This window comes from Ipomoea nil, unplaced genomic scaffold (assembly GCF_001879475.1).
Source record: "Ipomoea nil cultivar Tokyo-kokei standard unplaced genomic scaffold, Asagao_1.1 scaffold2781, whole genome shotgun sequence".
In the NCBI taxonomy this organism is placed as follows: domain Eukaryota; kingdom Viridiplantae; phylum Streptophyta; class Magnoliopsida; order Solanales; family Convolvulaceae; genus Ipomoea; species Ipomoea nil.
The window spans coordinates 526,172-548,971 of NW_017619209.1; the positions used below are offsets into that span (position 1 = coordinate 526,172).

Sequence of the window (22,800 nt, forward strand, 5' to 3'; positions counted from 1 at the left end):
CATTAAGAATTCCATCTTCTGACCAAAAACAAGCAAGGGGTGGAATACCACAAAGTGAAAGTGTACCTAATAAAAGAGCACACTTGGGTATCGGTACGTGTTTTGTTAAACCACCCTTAATAATCATATTCTGACTTTTTTCGGGAGAATAGCCAATAATAGTCTCCATTTAATGAATAACGGATCCAGCTGCTAAGAGTAATAATGTCTTGGAATAAGCATGAATAATCAAATTAAATAAAGCACTTTGGTAAGACTCCATTCCTAGAGCTAACATCATATAACTCAATTTAAAAAATTGTAATTATTCCGGGATACTACATAATATTCTACTGCATTTTCGTACTGGAATCTTAGGTAATAATAATGTGCCCTACTAGGATTTCTTGTGTGCACTGTCATATAAAGTGTGTGCCCTTCTTCATAGTTTCAACTCTTTGGACCCCCGTTTTTCCCGGTCTTTGCTTTTTTATTCGTTTTTAGCTTCAATGGGCAGTTCCGGCTTTCATGTCACTCTTCTTCATCACAATAATGACATGTGCGTTCGTATTTTCTTTGCAGAATTGGGAAGAACAACTGCGGAATAGTGGACGAGACATAATCAAAATATAATTCAAAATAAACACCGGAACGAGTAAGAAACAGTATAGGCACACAAGAACCATGCAAGATGCACATAAATATGAACTGCAGTGCACACTGGTTATAAATACTGCCCTATTCAGTATTTAATGACCCCATGCTCTATTCATTACTGGAAGATCTTTTATGCATGCGATTACTTTTGCAAGTGATTGTCGACGGTCCCATATTTCATTTCTCAGATTCCCTCCCAACTCTCAACACTGATCGTTGGTTGTTTTTTTTTTTTTTTTGTTTTTTTTTTTAATAGAAGAATAAACTGATCGCTAGTTAATGTGATCATGCACACGACAAACTAAAATAAGACACACGCTATAACACCAAACAAGACCCTTAATTCCCTAATTCATTACCATACATCCAGGCAGTACTCTACGTAGTGTATATAATAACAGGTTTTTTTTTTTTTTACTAAATGTGTGGGTGATATAGGTTTAGGCCTTACCGTTGACCATGTCGTCCTCCTGCCCTCCATGGTCTACATCAACCATTGTTGTCTTCGGGGATATGTTGTCATTCATGGATGTTCCATTAAGACCGCTTTCTCCTGCGTCCATGGCTGCAGATAGAAGAATTTTTCCCTCCTCGTCTGTATTGCTCTTTCGCCAATGAACGTTGCACGATCGTAATTATTGTTTGATTCCCTACAGTATTTAGAATTCTTCTCCACTTGTATTTAACGTAATTGCAATCCTTCTATAATTAAACACTATTTGAAATCTCTTATTTGCCCTCTGTTAATTTTTTTGGGCGTGAATCATACTGCTATGTGGACAAGATCTCATCCATTCAATCTCTAAGATTGGATGATTATGATTTGTCCTCATAGTCCTCTATATATTGTTGTCCTCATTTGAGCTCAACCCTATATATATATATATATATATATATATATATATATATATATATATATATATATATATATATATATATATATATATTACACTTCAGCTCTTCCAATTGCATTTTCTATGGAGAAAAACTTCCCTTAGCCTCATAGCTTAGCCATTTTCTTTCATAGTCCGGTTATTATTGCCTCTGCCTCTAGTCTGATATCCAGTTATTGCCTATCAAGGGTCAAAGAGGGATGAAAGGTTGAGTGGGTTGTGATTTCACACTATTTCCCTTTATATTTAACTCTATTAGAAGCTTCCGCCCATGAGAGACTAAAATGACACTTCGATCAAAATTAAGGGGTTAAAGATGAACACACCTATAATTTAGGGACTAATTTTGTACTTGGGGTATAATTTGTTAACCAAAAATGCAATTTTCCCAAATAACATTATTCATTATCTATAATAATTATTTTTAAAAACTAAGCAATATTTTGGGGCATATAATAAAAAAATATAGACAAATTTTTTGTATAGGGAAATTAAGTAATAAAGAAAATAAATTAATAAATAGATTTTTCAGCTTACGTCAAACTAATCCCAGTTTTTAGTTGTCTGCCACAAGAGTTACTAAAGAATGTAATTAAATTCGAGCTGCATGAGATAATAAGGAAATTTTATCAATCATGGGTTGTAGTGCAAGTCCTACCAAATTTCACTCCCCACACCAAGAGCATGACATAGTAAAAACTAAAAAGTAATTGGCTAATGATAAACAATATTTTTAGTGTTATTTTAAATAATCTTTTTATAGTTAATTTGCAATAATTGATTAATTTATATCTAATAAATTTATTTATTATTGCTATAAGTAAGTTTTATTAATATTGTTAAATTTTAGGTTAGTTCTATTATTAAATTTGTTAATTATTTGAATTTTATCAATCCAATAATTCATTGATCCTAATTTAATAATATTATTATTAATTTTAGTAGTACATGTTCAATAGGAGTTTAATAAAGGTAGATTAGTTATATATGATCTCTAATAAGATTATGATTATTATTATTATTATTACTAGTATTTGCGCCCGTGCATTGCACGGAATGAATTTGTTATAATATTTTAAAAATATTTAGATCGATATACAATTGTATAAATTATAACATCGAATATTATATAATATAATTGAAGAATTGAGTTGCACCGATTATGTTTTATGATGTTATCAATACTTGAATTCGAATAAATAATTGCCCAATTAATAGTTAACGTGTAAATATACGCATTCGTGCTGCAACTTTAGAGATTTTATATATCAGTGTTTAGAATTTGTATTAATTGGACTAATTAACTCGTTGTCTAGCAACTCAGTTATAGAAATTATTTATACGGAAGATATATTTTCTATGTAGATATATAGCAATTTTGTCATCTTTGTATATAAAAAACCATAATATCAATAACTTGAATTATACATTATTGAAAATCTCTTTGTAGACAGCATTGGAAGTAGTAACGGAATTTTATCCATCCTCGTCTAGAGTTAAAACCATCAGACCATGAGGATGGATGATTTGGGATAAATTCACATACAATTAATCGTGATTAAAGACGAGTTTTTTTAGTAATAACTCAACGTGAGTTAGTGTTTGACCCTGACTTTTGTTGATAGTCATGGCATATGCGAGCATCAACGTGAATTGTTTTTGTTAGAACTTGAATGGCAATCTCGTATCAGAAGGGCGAAAGACATTTTAATTGAAGATTTTACTTTTATTAATAGTATAAATATAGATTGGTGTAAATAATAATTAAAAATTATTATTTTCTTATAAAATTACATATAATTTCAAATGGATTTTCTCATTTATTACGCAGAATTTGTTTCCATTATTCTCACAATTATAATGGTTTAATTATTCTCAGCATTTGATAACCATCATCCATTTTTAGGTACACATTGACTTCAATGTGTGATAAAAATTCATTAGATATTAGTTAATTTTCATATAAAATTTTGTTACCAATTAAGCTTTATTAAATTTTTTTTACCAATTAATTAATATTCATATTCATTTGGGCGAGAATGTTGAAGATGATAATTTTACTTTTATTAATAGTATAAATTGGTGTAAATAATAATTAATAAATTATTATTTGTTTATAAAATTACGCAGAATTTCAAACGAATTTTCTCCTTTGTTACGCAGAATTTGTATCCGTTATTTTTATAATTATAAAAATTTAATTATTCTCATAATTGGTAACTATTTTTCATTTTTATATACATATTGACTTTAATCTATGGTAACAATTCATTATATATTAGTTAATTTTCATATAAAATTTTGTTACCAATTAAGCTTTATTATTTTTTACTAATTAATTAATATTCATATTAATTTGGGTTGGGATGTTGTAAAGGAGGATTTTACTTTTATTAAAGTCATTTCATTAAGAACTTGGAGGGTGTGGTTGAGGGGAAGGGACGCATCCATCCTTATTAACCAAAGGCAAGAATTTGATCATTGCCTTTGGGAATTGAGCAACTTTAAATCTCCAGGCCAGCCCTTTCACCCAAAAGAGGGGCATTAGTCACTTTACCTAATCATGTTATATTAATTTCATTTTGAAATCATTGGTTCACATATTTGATTTATTTATTTTTTCTTTAATTATTTTCGTTGTAAACATAAATGATATTGCAATAATTAATTTATAATATTTATCAAATTGTATTTTTTTAAATGTAAAATTTTCTCATGTTTAGGGATTAAAAATATTTTAAAATTATTTTTTATTAGTAAGTATTTTTATTTCTAAAATATTTTCCAGCAACCCAAACACTCCCTTAGTCTCTAATAAAAAACTGAAAAATAAAAGTTATTTCATTAAGAAAATTAAAACTAATTAAAGTAAATCTAATCATTCTATATTTATTTGTAACTGTATATTAATTTCATTTTGAAATCATTGGTTCACATCTTTGAATTATTTATTTTTTTCTTTAACTAATATAAACAAAAATTAAGATATTTATCAAATTGTATATATATATATATATATATATATATATATATATATATATATATATATATATATATATATATATATATATATATATATATATATATATATAGATTGTATTCAAATGAGGACAAGTATATTATAGAGGACTGTGAGGACTGATGTAGTGTGTGCCATTAGGCGGTATGTCGTGTGCATGGCCGAATATAGTCGTGTGCCACATTTTGTATGTCGCGTGCTAGATTTGTTAATTTATAGAGCCTGGGTTCAAAACCTGATGTTTGCATTTATTCGTGTGTGCCATTATGTATTAAGTTGTGTGCCTGGTATTAATTTGTTGTGTGCCCATTATTTGTCCTCACAGTCCTCTATATATTGTTGTCCTCATTTGAACTCAACCCTATATATATATATATATATATATATATATATATATATATATATATAACATTTACACATGTTATGAGGGGTTAAAAAATATTTCAAATTATTTTTTATTAGCATGTATTTTTATTTTAAAATATTTTCCAGCAGGATAAACACTCCCTTAGGCTCCCATAAAAAAAATTGATAAAGAAAAGTCATTTCATTAAGAAAATTAAAAATAATTAAAGTAAATCTAATCATGCTATATTTATTTGCAATTGTATATTAATTTTATTTTGAAGTCATTGGTTCACATTTTTGAATTATTTATTTTTTTCTTTAACTATTGTAAACAAAAATTTGATATTTACCAAATTGTATTTTAAAAAAATATATAACATTTACACATGTTATGAGGGCTTAAAAAATATTTTAAATTATTTTTTATTTGTATGTATTTTTATTTTAAAATATTTTTCAACAATCCAAACACTCTCATAGCCTCCCATAAAAAAAACTGACAAAGAAAAGTCATTTCATTAAGGAAATTAAAATTAATTAAAGTAAATCTAATCATGCTATATTTATTTGTAACTGTATATTAATTTCATTTTGAAATCATTGGTTCACATATTTGAATTTGTTTTTAATTATTATAATTTATAAACAGAAATGATATTGTACTAATTAATTTATGATATTTATCAAATTATATTGTTTGAAAAATATAAGATTTACAAATGGTATGAGGGGTTACAAAATATTTTAAAATTATTTTTTATTAGTAAGTATTTTAAAAAAATAAAAATTCCACCAACTCAAACACTCCCTTAGCCTCCCATAAACAACTGATAAAGAAAAATTATATCATTAAGGAAATTAAAACTGATTAAAGTAAATGTAATCATGCTATATTTATTTGTAAATATATATTAATTTCATTTTGAAATTATTGGTTCACATATTTGAATTATTTATTTTTTCTTTAATTATTATAAACATAAATGATATTGTATTAATTAATTTATGATATTTATCAAATTGTATTTTTTAAAATATAGTGTTTTACTCGAGAAAAATTTTTTTTTTTGTTATTATGAAATTGTATTTATCAAATTGTATTTTTTAATGATATTTATTTTTTTGTTGTTAAATTAGAAAAATAAAAAGATTTTATAATGTACAATATAATAATATAGTTGGACTTTTATATATTTGGTCAAGTATCTATTTTCATAACATACAAAATTAAAATTAAAATATTGTATGGTTAGTATAATCTCTAATCATGTGCATATTTAGATAAGTTTATAGAAAAATTTATAAAATTAAATTGATTTATTCCAAATTGTATTTCATATATATTATAATTTCAAAAATATGAATAATAATAACTAAGAAAATTGTACTTAGAAATCAATAAAAATGTAAATTCTAAATTTTGTATGAATAAATATAAACTCTAATCGGACGCATATCCTTATATGATTGAATAATACATTGTATATACACATAATATTTATTATATGTATATATAAAAGTTCTATAATATAATTTCATTCATTATAATTTGTATTAATAGATTTATATTTAAAAATTTAAAAAGCTATGTTATATTTTCAGTAAAGTATAAACATATTCATTCGTTTTTCTTAATATTTCATTTCCTTTTGAATATATTCATTTCTTTTTTTTTTCTTTCATAAAAAGAATTAATATTGATTTCTATTCATTTTTCCTAATAATTGTCAATTAATTAGCCTGATTTTCATGTCGATTAGGATATTAATAACGGATTTCTGTTTGAAATATTCATTTCTTTTCTGATTAAAAAAAATAATTATAAAAATATAATTACTGATTATATTTCTAATAAAATATTAATATATTCATTTCATTTTTCCTTCATAAATAATTAATATAAGTATAATAATTATAATCATATAATTACTGATTATATTTTAAATGAAATATGAGTATATTCATTTCCTTTTTCACTCATAGAAAGAGTTAATATTCATTTCCATTTCTTTTTCCTTCATAATTTTTTTCTAATATTTCATGTGGTGGTTACTAATTTTTTCGTAGGGAAAGCGGTGTTATATTTTCAATAAATTTTTAATATTAAATCTTTTTTTCATTTGGCCTGATTCTTGTGTCTATTAGTAACAAAATATTAATAATAGATTCTCGTGTGTAAAATTCATTTTTTTCTGTTCATATTCATTTCCTTTTTCCTTCATAAATAATTAATATAATTATAATAATATAATTACTGATTATATTTTAAGTGAAATATGGATATATTCATTTCCTTTTTCATTCATAGAAAGAGTTAATATTTGTTTCCATTTATTTTTCCTTCATAATTTTTTCCTAATATTTCATTTGGTGGTTACTAATTTTTTTTTGTAAGGAAAATTGTGTTATATTTCCAATAAATTTTTAATATTAAATCCTTTTTTCATTTGGCATGATTCCCATGCCTATTAGTAACATAATATTAATAATAGATTTTCGTGTGTAAAATTCATTCCTATTTCTGGTCTTAAAAACAATCTGGTACGTTTGTAATATTCATTTTCAATCACAAAAACAATTTGGTATGTGTTTAATCATCATTTCCTTTTTCCTCTATCCTAATTTTCTGTGTAGCAAATTTGTTATTTACTTATTAAGCACTTTTTTTTTTTTTTTAATTCGAGTCCATTTTTAATATTAATTTCTTTTTTCTTTTGGTTTGATTTCTGTGCCAAAAGCCGTGTTATAATTTTAGTGAAATATAAACATATTCATTCGTTTTTCTTCATATTTGATTTCCTTTTGAATATATTTATTTCTTTCTTTTTTTTTTCCTTCATAAAAAGAATTAATATTGATTTTTATCCATTTTTCCTAATAATTGTCGATTAATTGGCCTGATTTCCATGTCGATTAGTAACATGATATTAATAACAGATTTCTTTGTGAAATATTCATTTCCTTTCTCGTTCATAACAAGAATTAATATTCATTTCCACATAATTAAAAAAAAATATAATTATAAAAATATAATTACTGATTATATTTCCAGTAAACTATTAATATATTCATTTCATTTTTCCTTCATAAATAATTAACATAATTATAATAACTATAATCATATAATTACTGTTATATTTTAAGTGAAATATGAATATATTCATTTCCTTTTTCACTCATAGAAAGAGTTAATATTCATTTCCATTTCTTTTTCCCTCATAATTTTTTCTAATATTTCACGTGGTGGTTACTAATTTTTTCGTAGGGAAAGCGGTGTTATATTTTCAATAAATTTTTAATATTAAATCTTTTTTTTTTCATTTGGCCTAATTCCCGTGTCTATTAGTAACAGAATATTAATAATAGATTTTCGTGTCTAAATTTTATTTTTTTCCTTTCATATTCATTTCCTTTTTTCTTCATAAATAATTAATATAATTATAATAATATAATTACTGATTATATTTTAAGTAAAATATGGATATATTCATTTCCTTTTTTCATTCATAGAAAGAGTTAATATTTGTTTCCATTTCTTTTTTCTTCATAATTTTTTCTTAATATTTCATTTGGTGGTTTCTAATTTTTTCGTAGTGAAAACTGTGTTATATTTCCAATAAATTTTTAATATTAAATCCTTTTTTCATTTGCCATGATTCCCATGCCTATTAGTATAACAGAATATTAATAATAGATTCTCGTGTGTAAAATTCATTCTTATTTCTGGTCATATAAACAATCTGGTACGTTTGTAATATTCATTTTCAATCATAAAAACAATCCGGTACAATGTTTAATAATCATTTTCTTTTTCCTTTACCCTAATTTTCTGTCTAGCAAATTAGTTATTTACTTATTAAGCACATTTTTTTTTAATTCGAGTCCATTTTTAATATTAATTTCGTTTTTCTTTTGGTCTGGTTTCTGTGTCAATTAGTAACAAAATATTAATAACAAATTTCATTATTACAATTAATTCTTTAGTTTTTTTTTTGAATTAGAATAATGATAATTGTAATTATATTAATTAATTAATTGTATGGATATTTTTTTGCAATGAGATACAGATACACTAATATGCAATGTACCCAAATGTGTTCTTCTGCCTCAAAGCCTAATGAATCATACACATGTTGCATCTTAAATGCACGTAGATATAGACATTCAATTTTTTATTTTTATTTTTTTTTAGAATGCTAATCGATTCACTGATAGTTGAAGGTAGATAACAATACTTATAATATGAAATTAAACCTTTTGGATGAATAATATGAAATTAAACTCAAATCCAAGTTACTTTACATCTATTAACCCCTAATTGAGATTATATAAAAAGGAAACATAGATTTAAATGATTTCATCTAAGAGCTTGTAAATATGGTGACTGCTTTAGTGTTTTTAGAGAGACAACGTGCTTTTGCCAATTCGCCAGGAAGAACCAATCTCATGCCGGTTTGAATCTCGCGGGAAGTGATTATCGGCTTCTTGTTGTAGTGGGCCAAGCGAGTCACCTCTTGGGCGAGCTTCAAGAAGATATCGTTGATGAAGCTATTCATGATGTCCAAACTGCAAAACATATTGAAGTACGTGAGAATATAATTATAAAAATGTAGAAAATTCATACAAAAAGAAAGCAGAAAGATGAGTTTGAGATTCTTTGATTGAAGAAGCTCTTGTATTTATAGGTAGAAAATACTAATTCAAAAGGAAAGTATAATAATTTATTTATTTATTTATTTATTTAAGGTAATAACATTATTATTATTATTATTATTATTATTATTATTATTATTATTATTATTATTATTATTATTATTATTATTTATTTATTTAATTTCCATTTGACATTTACTTACCAAATAAGTTTTACTACAAAAGTTTTGGGGGGGGGGGAAATTTGGTAGGAGGATTTTATTTATTTAATTTTCATTTGACATTTACTTACCAAATAAGTTTTACTACAAAAGTTTTGGGGGAAAAATTTGTTAGGAGGATTTTACTTTTATATATATATATATATATATATATATATATTATTATTATTATTATTATTATTATTGACGAGAAAGAAGGGGATCGCAATCTTAAATAAGACCTCCGGATGGCATTCTTCAAGCGATCCGATTCAAAGGCAGAAGATTTGAACGAGTTCGATGGCATTCACTGATTCAGGATTCAGAATCATGGAAGTATGATAGAGACTGGACATTATAAAAGGAAGGCCAAATCTTCATCATGGATCATTAATTTCGTCCCGGACCAATTCCGGTGGCGGTGAACAGAGACTCTCCGTTGGCGGTAGGAATTCCGATCGGCGAGTTATTGTATGTGGCAGTTCCGTTCAGCAGACTCCGGTCGGTGGCGGTATCGAGACTTTTCTGGGCAGCAGCGATTCTCATACGGCAAACATTATATTTGTTCTCTTTATTCTCAATCATTGCTAATTTGCTTTGCTTTTTTTTTATAGTCATTGAAAGAGTATGCTTTGTGATTGAAATACTGTTAATCCCGAATTGAATAGTTAATTGCATTTGCTTAGAAACATATGATCTCAATTTCATTCACATAATTTGTTAGTATATTTCAATTTCATTTGGCTTAGGCAATTTCTCTTACGGTAATTCTTTAATCCTTGTTTTTCTTCTTTCCTAATTTATTTTATGTTTAGTCTTTGTAAGATGAAGTTGCATGAGACAGTTGCTCCTAATTCATTTATGTTTTTCTAATTTCTAAGTCTGTAATTTGCCATTCAATTAAGTTCTATTATATGAATTTGAGTTGCAATTCGTTGTATTGAATTTGGCCATTTGATTAATGTTTTTAGTCTTTATTTCATGTTATATTTTGTTTCGTCAATTGTCTTTCTTACGTTATTTTTTTTACCTGCTTTTTCATTCAAGTTAATTAATTTCAGTTGTTGATTGGTTCTGAGCACTTTAAATTATTAAGTCAATTATTTTCAAAGTCATTAAATTGCATCATATCAATTCCCTGTAGGATCGACCCTTGCTATGGCACACTATCACTATAATTGACTCGTGCACTTGCGATGACTTATATTAAAATTGTCCATCAGCTAATGAGATAATAAAAATAAAAAAGATTAGTTTCCTAATGATTTAACAAACTGCTCCCACAGTCCTACATATAATATGATACTCCCCAAATAACAAAAGGAAGTGAAGAAAGTAACATTAATATAGTTGAGAAAAAAGTAGTACTATGTTTTAACAAACTTTGACGTCAAAGTTGGGACATTGTGTGGTTGCTAAACATTGTAGCTATGAGGAATCAGACAATATAATTGAAGGGTTGGTGAATTAAACGAACAATAATTCCCTCCAATATCTTCCAATTAATTAAACTTCTCTAGCTTCCACTTTAATTCCATCAAATGTTAAAAATCAACGAATTATTGGATTCAGTTATTATGTTCCATATATAATCGATTCAAGGGAGAGTATGGGTAATGACGACGAAACATCAGACATCCTCAATCTCCTCCTGGACGAAATCTTAATCTCCATTTTCGAACGTTTGTACGATGCGAAATGTCTATGTCAATGCTTCGTTATTTCCAAACGCTTCTCTAGGTCACCCAGTTAGCCCAAGACATAGCACATCGGTGTCGTCAAAAGTATTTGGTCAGTTAGTCGGGAAATTTCTAATGGGTCAAAAGCTTATGTTCATGATCATAATTATAATTCATTTGTGATCAAGAAATAGTATTTTTATATTTTTCTCATTCTGAAAGGAGAATAAACTGTGCATAATTAGCACTTATGGGTGAACATTATAAAATGGATGGGTTTACTCCCGTAGGAGCAGGACAATAAGAAAAATATATAGGCTTAGCACATAAACTAAAGTACTAAGGTAGTATACTACTTTCACAAAGCTGCAACGGCGCGCCGCCGGAGGAACCTCTTGATGCGTATGAAAGATGCAGACGGTGTATGGGTGGAGGGGGCGATGTAACACCCCGAAAATTTTAAAACTTTTTTATTTTACAATACGAAAGAAATTCTATTAAATGGATATCAAATGAAGCATTCTAAACATAGAGTCGGGGGTGTTATGCCACATCTGAGCTGGAGAGCTCAGATGTACAGGCTATTCTAACTAACTATCCTCAAATATTGTCATTACATCATCAAGGCACGCAGGCCGAAAGGAAAGGAAAGACTAACTATCTAATCCGAGTTCTTCTAGCGCGCTCCGGGAGCTAATCATCTGTGCCTGAAAGCCAAATATATCTGTTCAGCGAATGATGCTGGTAACCCACTCTAACGCGTTAAAATACAATATAGGTAAATATATATACATAGATATAGTAAAACCATTTTGAAGCAGGAAGGTATATACTTAGGAGACTCTAGCTTTAAAACCAGGATTAGACTCGACAGATAGGGATAAACACATTCAACAACGATAACTGATTATATAGAGGCAACAACATATAAACAGATCACAATTCACTTCATATCATTCACATCATCATTCGATCAATATCCTTGTCACACAAGCACACTTTGGTGGCGTCACAGGACCAATCGCATGCCCATACATGAGGGTTAGCGCATATAGCGCTAACACGGCCCCGCAGCACCCAGCCTCATACCGCAGCATGAAGGAATTGACCGCAGCCAATCTGCATAGACCGTCGATGGATTCAACGGCGGACCACAGCCCTACACACAGCTGACGCGTTCAGTCGGTGGACTGTGATCCTCTTTTGGGAACTTCGACCCTACACACCGCTTGGCAAGCTCAGTCGGTGGGTCGTAGTCGATCATAGCCCTACACACCGCTGATGGCTCAGTCGGTGGACTATGACCTTCTTTATGGGGAATACGACCCTACACACCGCTGGCACACTCACTCGGTGGATCGCAGCCGACCATAGCCCTACACACTGCCTGACGAACCCAGTCGGTGGACTATGGCCTTCCTCGTGGCTTGTAGCCCTACACACCGCCTGACGCGTTCAGTCGGTGGACCACAGCACACGAGGCCCATGAGGTGGACCGCAGCCCTAGAAGTGTGTCACTGACCGCAGCTCATGTATAACCAGTTTGACCGCAGCCAAGAGTCATGCACATATATCACGTAGCAAGCACATGCAACCCACATTAACACATAGGGAAGGGGAAAATGTATAAATAAAACTTATGCGTGGTCATCCACATACTAAGAATAGTCCTAAGGGGTTCATACATCTTCTTCCTAGGCCAACGGGTTACCGATTCAACTAGCATGCAATACACAAGACTCTTTTATCCTACGAACGGTACCCGAAACATCAAACTAGACTTAGGCACGATAAAAAGAGTCTGTTGGGACACCACGAGGGTTGGGGAACATCAAACGGGAAGCCAAAGTCCAAAAGTGGGAAAAATCCAGCGGGTGGAGGGCCACCCGCCGGAGACGAACCTCCGGGCAGCCGGCTGCCCGCTGCCGGCGGCTTTAATTCGGGCAGCGGGTAGGTGGCGGGTCCCCCTACCCCCCACTGACTCCTTTTTCAAAACTTGGGTCCCGGGATCTTTTGTGGAACCCGAAACCATACTTCGACACTTTTAAACGCAAACGACGACACTACGTAGTCAAATAATGGATCAAAACCAAGAATCACATAGAACACATCCTAACATGACTTCTAAACATAATCAACAGCCGAACATGCGAATTCCCACCCAAATACACCAAGAATATCACAATACGTAATTCACGGTTCAACCTAGGGCTCTAATCATATTTAAATCACAAAATCATACTTTTATCTTTAAAAATCAAGAACATCAAGATTTATCAAGAATATCACATAATTATCAAGATTCACCCTTAATCATCAAGATTATCAAGATCACACATAAAATCATCTCATCAACCATCAAGATCATATCATCAACATCATAAATGATTTATCAAGACACAAACATAGAGAATAAGCCAAAGAAGGAGATTATAGCAAAGAAAATAGGTTTTGTTGAGACATGGGTTACCTCTTAGCCTTAATTAATCCTCCCTTGGCTATTAAGGTCCTTCCCTAAAATTTCCATCCGATTGATCTCCCTAGGCTTGGTGGTGGGGAACCCCTTGGGAATACTTTTGTGTAATATAACTATGGTGGTAAGGGTTCTAATGCTTTCTAATCCCCTATTTATAGCATCAGGAATCCTAATCATAATCTGAATAGTAAAGGCCTACTTTCTTTATTCCTAATAGATAATTAGGTCTAGGATTCCTAATAGAATCTGATTAGTAAAAGGTTTACTCTCTTTATTCCTGATAGGCTTAAGACTCTAGTTTAGGCAAGGGTCCACGATCCATGATGGACCACATTAATTAATTAAAGGGAATCCTAGCCAAATTAAATCCTTTTTAATTTTTATTAACGGAATTAATTAAATAATTAATCCGGGATTGAAGGCCGTAACACGGGGTGTTACAGGCGATGCTGAATGTAGAGGGGGCAAGGTATTACAACAATACCTTTCAGTCAACAAGTACTACATCAGAATTTTTCAGTCGGGTGTCGAGCCGTGTAACGGAGGAGATAAATGCCTTGCTACTACAACCTTTCACTATGGCCGAGGTAAAGTCAGTTTTTTTCTCAATGGCCCCAGAGAAAGTGCTGGGTCCTAATGGTATGTCACCGGCGTTCTATCAATACTTCTAGCCCAAAATTAGGCATGAACTATCTATTTTTATCCTGAGCTGTGTTGCCATTCGTAGGCTCCCACAGGGGCTCAACGACTCAAATATTGTATTGCTTCAAAAAAAAAAAAAAGGTTCTTGAAAAAGTCTCCCATTTGCGCCCGATTGCGCTTTGTAACGTGGTTTACAAGGTGCTTGCCAAGATGCTAGCCAATTGGCTAAAAGAAACTCCCCAGTGTGTTGTATCAGCATCCCAAAGTGCTTTTGTACCCGACAGGCTGTTGATTGACAATATTATTGTGGCCAAGGAGGTGGGCCACTACTTGAGAAGGAAATCAAGCGGGGCGTTGGGCTGGACTGCCTTGAAACTTGACATGGCCAAGTCCTACGACCGGATGGAGGGGGGATTTCTGGAAGGTATGCCAACGACGATGGGTTACGATTGGGGTTGGATTGAGCTTTTGATGATTTGTGCTACGTCCGTGAGTTACAATATTCAGGTCAATGGCGGGTCCGTGGGCACGGTGTGTCCTACACGAGGCATTCGGCAAGGAGACCCGTTGTCCCCCTACCTGTTCATCCTTTGTTTTGAAGGTTTGTCTATCCTATTACAACAGGCTGAGGCTCGAGGGGACATGCTTGGGGTCAGGGTCGCGAGGGGTGCACTAGCTATCTTGTATCTCCTTTTCGCGGACGGCAATTTGTTGTTCTTTAGAGCTACTTAAGCTGAAGCACAAAAGATAAAAGAGTGTTTAGAAACTTACAGTGCAGCCATGGGGCAGGTAATTAATTATAAATCCAGTGCCATGTTTAGCTCAAACACTACTGCAGGTAAGGAGCTTGGTGACGGCATGTGTGGGGGTTCGGGAAACCATTGATCTGGGTCCTTATTTGGGCCTGCCCTCGGCTGCTCACCGGTTCTGTTCCTTCCGGTGACAACCCTGGAGATTTTATGGCGTGGAGAAGAATTTGGGGGCTGCCTGTGCCACCCAAAGTGGAGAACTTGCTATGTAGGTGTGCCTGTTGTGTCTTGCCTGTTAAGGAAAATCTAAAACTGCGACGAGTGTGGATTGGAGAGGGTTGTCCTCTCTGCGACTATCCGAGCGAAACAGTGGAACATTTGCTGTGTGAATACATAGTAGCGAGGCAGGTGTGGGGCGATGACGATGTTCTGAGGCAAAGGAACTTACAGGGGTATATGGAGACCACGTTGGGGATGGCTTGTATGGAACAGGCGGTACGCTTGGCTGCTGTGTTCTGGGTCATTTGGAATGCACCGAATGATAAAGTGTGGAGGGAGGAGGTGAAGACGCCAGAGGCTTTGAGTAACCAGGTCCATGCGATGCAGAAACTATGGAAATCTGCCCATAAATCAACTAGGAGTGAGACACAGGCTTCATCAACCACTGTTCTGTGGTCTCCTCCGCCGCAAATCTGGGTGAAATGTAATGTGGATGCTGCCCTCTTTGGCGATGGTGCGGGGTTTGGCGCGATTGTTCGTAACCATGGAGGCCGCTTCATCGCAGCCCAGAGCGGACGATTGGAGTGTGATCGTGATCCATTGATGCCAGAGGTGGTCGCGGTCAAAGAAGCGTTAACATGGTTAAAGAGCCTTAGTCTAAATAATGTAATCGTTGAGACTGATTGATTAAACTTTTCTACTGCTTTTAATTCTCGTTGTTTGGATTTTTCGTATGTTGGAATGTTAGTGAAGCAATGTTGTCTGATTGCTAGTGACATAGGGAACATGTTCACCATGTCAAGAGGTTAGCGAATCACGTAGCTCATGTGCTGGCACGGGCGACTGGTTCCTCGTCTGTCCTGGGGTCGTGTCTTGTTAACCTGCCCTCTTGTATTTCTGCTCTGTTGAGTTCGTAATGAATTTCGTTGGTTTGGTTTCAAAATGGTAGTATACTATCCGTAGTATATTAAAACTAAATAAAATAAATTGTATTTAAATGAGTTTGTTCATGAACAATCTTAAACGAGCACTAAACAAGCATGTTCATGAACATTATCAAATGAACACTAAACAAGATTGTTAATGAACATTATTAAACGAACACTAATGAGCCCATAGCAAACGAACCTACAAATGTTCAGACTCTGTTTGTTATTAAACGACTTCTAAAATTTGATTATTTATATTCGTTTACCTTAATAAACACGAGTAGTTTACCGTAAGCTCTTTGTTCGCTAAGACCCATTTCTAATACTTTCCACTTAACATGGATCAAGGAGGATGCTTAATGCAATAAAAATATTCAGAGAAAAAAATTAAATATATGAATATCAAACTTTCATTTTAAATTTGAGAAAATTTTGATATGTCGTTTAGTGGAATTGGTCTTACTCCGTGGAGAAAACAAACAAACGAAATAAAGAAAACATTACATATAAATAAATTGTCCAGGAATCACCTAACCGGATCCGTGGCGCAATGGTAGCGCGTCTGACTCCAGATCAGAAGGTTGCGTGTTCGATTTACGTCGGGTTCAAACCCCCAATCCAAATCTGGCTACATTCTCTCCCTTTCTAAATACGTAGTAATATAATGTTTTGCCACCTAACCTTTCTTAGTTAAAAATAGAAATTGAAATCAAAATTAAAATAAATAGATATCTACTATTTGGATGAAAAAATGACAGTCGAATTTTTTAATCGAATGATTCAAATTGATCATAATTTAATTTTTATTTTTTTTTTAGATTTCTTAATTTATTCTTAATTAAATGATTATTTGTTAACTTTTCTGTTAAATATTATCTTCTCCGTTAATTTTTGTTAGTTCATCATTAACTTACTCATTGATTTCAATAAGAAATGTCTTAGGGGGTGTATTCAATCATATAACTTTTGTAGAGTTTTAAAAACTTTTAAAATGATATATTTTAATAAACTTTGATTGACTTTCATAGAGTCGTTCAAAACTTTTTAAAACTTTATAAGACTCTATAAAAGTCTATATAAAAAACATTCATAGACTTTTATCAATTAACTTTTTATTTTAAAAAGTCTACAAAAGTCATTGAAATTCTAATTGAATACATTATTAGAAACTTTCAAATGATTTTGATTCTTATCATTTACAATTTTCATACAAAACATTTATAATATATCATAAAATTCTTCTTATTATATAGTTCTTCACCCAATCAGCATTCTCAACATTATTATTTTTATCCATAGTATGCTGAGACTTATATGCTAATTACTTATATATATTATTAATAAACATCAACAAAAAAAAACTATTTCATTAGAAATTCATAACAATATTGAACAATAAAATTTATAATAAAATACTTGATCAAATAAAATATTTAAAAATATAATTACAAGTTGCATAAAATAAAAAAATAAAAATCTAATATTAATAATATATATAAAATTATCCTTGATATATTGCTAGGCATCACGCAAAGAACTATTATTTGCAATAGCAATTTGAGACTGCAAACAACAACAAGGTGCTACTGTTTGCACCTCCAAATTGTTGTTGCGAACAGTAATTCGCTATTCGTAGTAACCTGTTGTTAATATATATATATATATATATATATATATATATATATATATATATATATATATATATATATTATGAATATAAACATAAAAAATCAAAATATATAAGTATTTATATGAATATTATGAAACACATATTAAAATTTGATGATAAAAAATCTGCTTTGTTCATGTATTTAGGGAGAATTAGCGAAAGTTAGGGATAAAAAATTCATAGAAAAAAAAAAATAAAAACCAATATAAACAAGCAATAATGAAGTAAAAATAATATTATTTCGAATTTTTAGATGAAGATTCTAAAGTTTATGAGAGAGAAAATTGGTAGAGTTTAGGTATGAGGAAAATATAGGATAATGAAGAAAAAATAATTTTATTGAATTTAGATAGGTTTATAGAGTTTAAATAGGGAGAAAAAATAGAGTTTAAATAGAGAGAGAAAACATTCAAAGTTGTTAGAAAGAAAATTTGAAATCTTGGGGTTGATGGTTGGATTTCAACTATTTATATTTGAGAAGGAAAAGTCTACAAAAGTCTTAAAATTAAAAAGTCTACAAAAGTTCATAACTTTTTGAATACTACATGACTTTTAAAGACTCTTTAAAAGTCTTAATCGAATACCACACGACTTTTAAAGACTTTTTAAAAATCTTGATTGAATACCGCTTGACTTTTAAAGACTCTCTAAAAGTTTGAATTGAATACCTCCAAACTTTTAAAGTTCATAAAAGTCTTTAAAACTCTACAAAAGTCATGATTGAATATACCCCCTTTAGGTTCAAACCTCATCCCAATCAAAGTTGGCATAATTAGTACTATATTTTACTCTTATTAAATTAAACTAGTTTTTTTACGAGCATTGCGCGATTTGAATAATTCCCAATTTTTTTTTTTCTTTTAAATAAGTACTTTAAAGTATATCATGGCAAGATTATATTGAAATTGTTCATGCATAGATAATTGAATGTTGAATTTGCGTATTTAAATAAGTAATTTTAAGTTTACAAATGCAAGATAATATAGTCAAGATTCAGGGCCGGATTTTAGGCTGTGCAAGCTGGGCTACCGCACAGAGCCCTCAATTTTAGAGGGCCCCAAATTTTATAGGTCCAATATTTAATTTTTACCTAGCTAGTTTAGAAATAAAAATAAAAAGTTTTCCATTGAATTTAAAAGGTTCCATGAAGAGATGGTAAGAATGTGTATTTATTGTATTTTAATTTGGAGGTCAAAGGTTTGAACTTATATGTATTAATTTTAAAAATTGTGATTTTGGTAGGGCCACATTTAATTACCATAACAAGGCCACAAAAACTTAAAATACAGCCCTGTCAAGATTGATTATAATTGTCAATAAAATAATTGTATAGGTAAGGTTGAAACCAAATACGGGACATAAGGGAGAGCATATAAAAATTAGGGCATAAAATATTAAATATATATTAATATTGAAGAGCTAGCTGCTGATTGTCAAACAAGGACATTGCGAGATAGTTTCACACTTCAATTTGTTGTGAGATTTGAATACTCTTTTTGTCGATAAATCCCCAAAATAGTTAATATGATTGGCTTACTTATATATATATATATATATATATATATATATATATATATATATATATATATATATATATATATATATATATATATATATATATTAAAAAAATTTATTATTATTACTATTATTATTATTAATTATTATTATTACTATTATTATTATTATTATTATTATTATTATTATTATTATTATTATTATTATTATTATTATACCCTTAGGACATTTTACATGTTAATCCAAACAGTTAATTTTTTCAAATATCTTTTTACTAATCGTTGATATAATTCGCTGGTCAAATCCGCTAACATTAACCGCTAACTGCTGATTGTCAAACAAGGACATTGCGTGATAGTTCTCACTTCAATTTGTTGTGTGATTTGAATAATCTCTTTGTCAACAAATCCCTCAAGTAGTTAATATGATTGGCTTTATTAATTATATTTTTAAATATTTTCATGGTATTAAAAAATACTTAGTAAATAAATATATAGCATTATTTTGTATTATAACTTTGATATTTAATTAAAAAAAATAGTGCACAAAAAAAAATAATAGACAATGTAGTGAATATAATCAATTGATGAATTTGAATGTAAAGAATTTTTACATTGGAGAATAAAGACAATATAACTAATAAAATTATTTCTCTTAATTAATTTATTGATAATGAGTCATTTTTTTTTAATAAAGACATTGCAGGGACAATGTAACGAATATAGTTAATTGATGAATTTGAATGTAAAGAATTTTTATATTGGAGAAAAAATAAAGACAATATAACTAATGAAATTATTTCTCTTATTAATTTATTGATAATGAATAATTTTTTTTTTACTAAAGACATTGTCGACACATAATTCTAAATTAAAGAAATGCATATGTATTGTTTTTTGTTGTAGCTACTAAATTATTATTTCTAATATATATATATATATATATATATATATATATATATATATATATATATATATATATATATATAAAAGAACCCAAGAGAGTTAGACCTATAATTGGTAGAAAAAATGGCGGTTAAATTTTTTAATCAAATGAATGGCTCAGATTGATCAGATTTTAATTTTTACTTAAGATTTCCTAATTTATCATTAATGAATTTGATTATCTGTTAACTTTTCTATTAAATATTATCTTTTTCGTTAATTGTTCACCATTAACTTACTCATTGATTTCAATAAGAAATGTCTTAGGTTCGAACCTCATCCCAATAGGCATAATTAGTACTCTATTTTACTCTTATTAAATTAAATAATAATTTAGTAGCTACAACAAAAAAATAATACATATGGATTTCTTTAATTTAGAATTGTGTGTCTACAACGACTTTATTCAAAAAAAAAATTATTCATTATCAATAAATTAAATAAGAGAAATAACTTCATTAGTTATATTTTCTTTATTTTTCTCAAATATAAAAATTCTTTACATTCAAATTCATCAATTGATTATATTCGCTACATTGTCCATACAAAGTCTTTATTACAAAAAATTATTCATTATCAATATATTAATTAAGATAAATAATTTTATTAGTTATATTGTCTTTATTTTTCTCCAATGTAAAAATTTTTTACATTAAAATTCATCAATTGATTATATTCACTACATTGTCTATTATCTTTCTTGTGCACTATTTTTTAATTAAATATCAAAGTTATAATACAAAATAATGCTATATATTTATATACCAAGTATTTTATTAATACAATGAAAAAATTAAAAAATATATAATTAATAAAGCCCATCATATTAACTACTTGAGAGATTTGTTGACAAAGAGAGTATTCAAATCACAAAACAAATTAAAGTGAGAACTACCCGCAATGTCCTTGTTTGACAATCAGTATTTAGCAGTTAGCGTTAGCGGATTTAACCAGCGAATTATATCAACGGTTGGTAAAAACATATTTGAAAAAATTTGTTGTTTAGATTAACATGTAAAATGACCTAAGGGTATACAGTTTAATAATAATAATAATAATAATAATAATAATAATAATAATAATAATAATAATAATAATAATAATAATAATAATAATTGTTTTTAAAAAATAAAAAATAAAAAAATATAATTAAGCCAATCATATTAACTACGGGGGATTTATTGACAAAAAAGAGTATTCAAATCACACAACAAATTGAAGTGGGAAACTAACTCGCAATATCCTTGTTTGACAATCAGCAGTTAGCTCTTCAATATTAGTATATATTTAATATTTTATGCCCTAATTTTTATTTGCTCTCCCTTATATCCCGTATTTGGTTTCAACCATACCTATACAATTATTTTATTGACAATTATAATCAATCTTGACTATATTATCTTGCATTTGTAAACTTAGAATTACCTATTTAAATACGCAAATTCAACATTCAATTATCTATGCATGAACAATTCCAATATAATCTTGTCTTAATATACTTTAAAGTACTTAATTGAAAAAAAAAATATTGGCCATTATCCCAATCGCGCAATGGACGTAAAAAACTAGTAATTTAATAAGAGTAAAATAGAGTACTAATTATGCGAACTTTGATTGGGATGGAGTTCGAACCTAAGACCTTTCTTATTGAAATCAACGAGTAATATAACGGTGAACTAACAGAAATTAACGGAAAAGATAATATTTAACCGAAAAGTTAACGGATAATCATATTCATTAAGGATAAATTAGGAAATCTTAACGAAAAATTAAAATATGATCAATCTGAGTCATTCATTTGATTAAAAAAATTTGACCGCCATTTTTTCTACCTATTATAAATCTAACTCTCGGGCTCTTATTAGTATAGTAGATAGTAGATAATAATTTAGTAGCTACAATAAAAAATAACACATATGCATTTCTTTAATTTAGAATTATGTGTCTACAATGCCTTTATTCAAAAAAAATTATTCATTATCAATAAATTAAATAAGAGAAATAATTTATTTTCAAAAAAAAAAAAATAAGAGAAATAATTTCATTAGTTATATTGTCTTTATTTTTCTCCAATATAAAAATTCTTTACATTCAAATTCATCAAATGATTATATCCGCTACATTGTCTCTACAATGTCTTTATTCAAAAAAAAAAAAATCATTATCAATAAATTAATTAAGAGAAATAATTTCATTAGTTATATTGTCTTTATTTTTCTCCAATGTAAA

The 22,800-nt window shown here is 29.3% G+C and overlaps 1 non-coding gene across 1 annotated transcript; it reads left to right on the forward strand.

Annotated features, from left to right (window-relative positions):
- Positions 1 to 16,979: 16,979 nt before the first annotated feature.
- On the forward strand, positions 16,980 to 17,051 carry TRNAW-CCA. The gene has a single exon. It is a non-coding gene; the product is annotated as a tRNA-Trp (tRNA).
- The last annotated feature ends 5,749 nt before the right edge of the window (positions 17,052 to 22,800 follow it).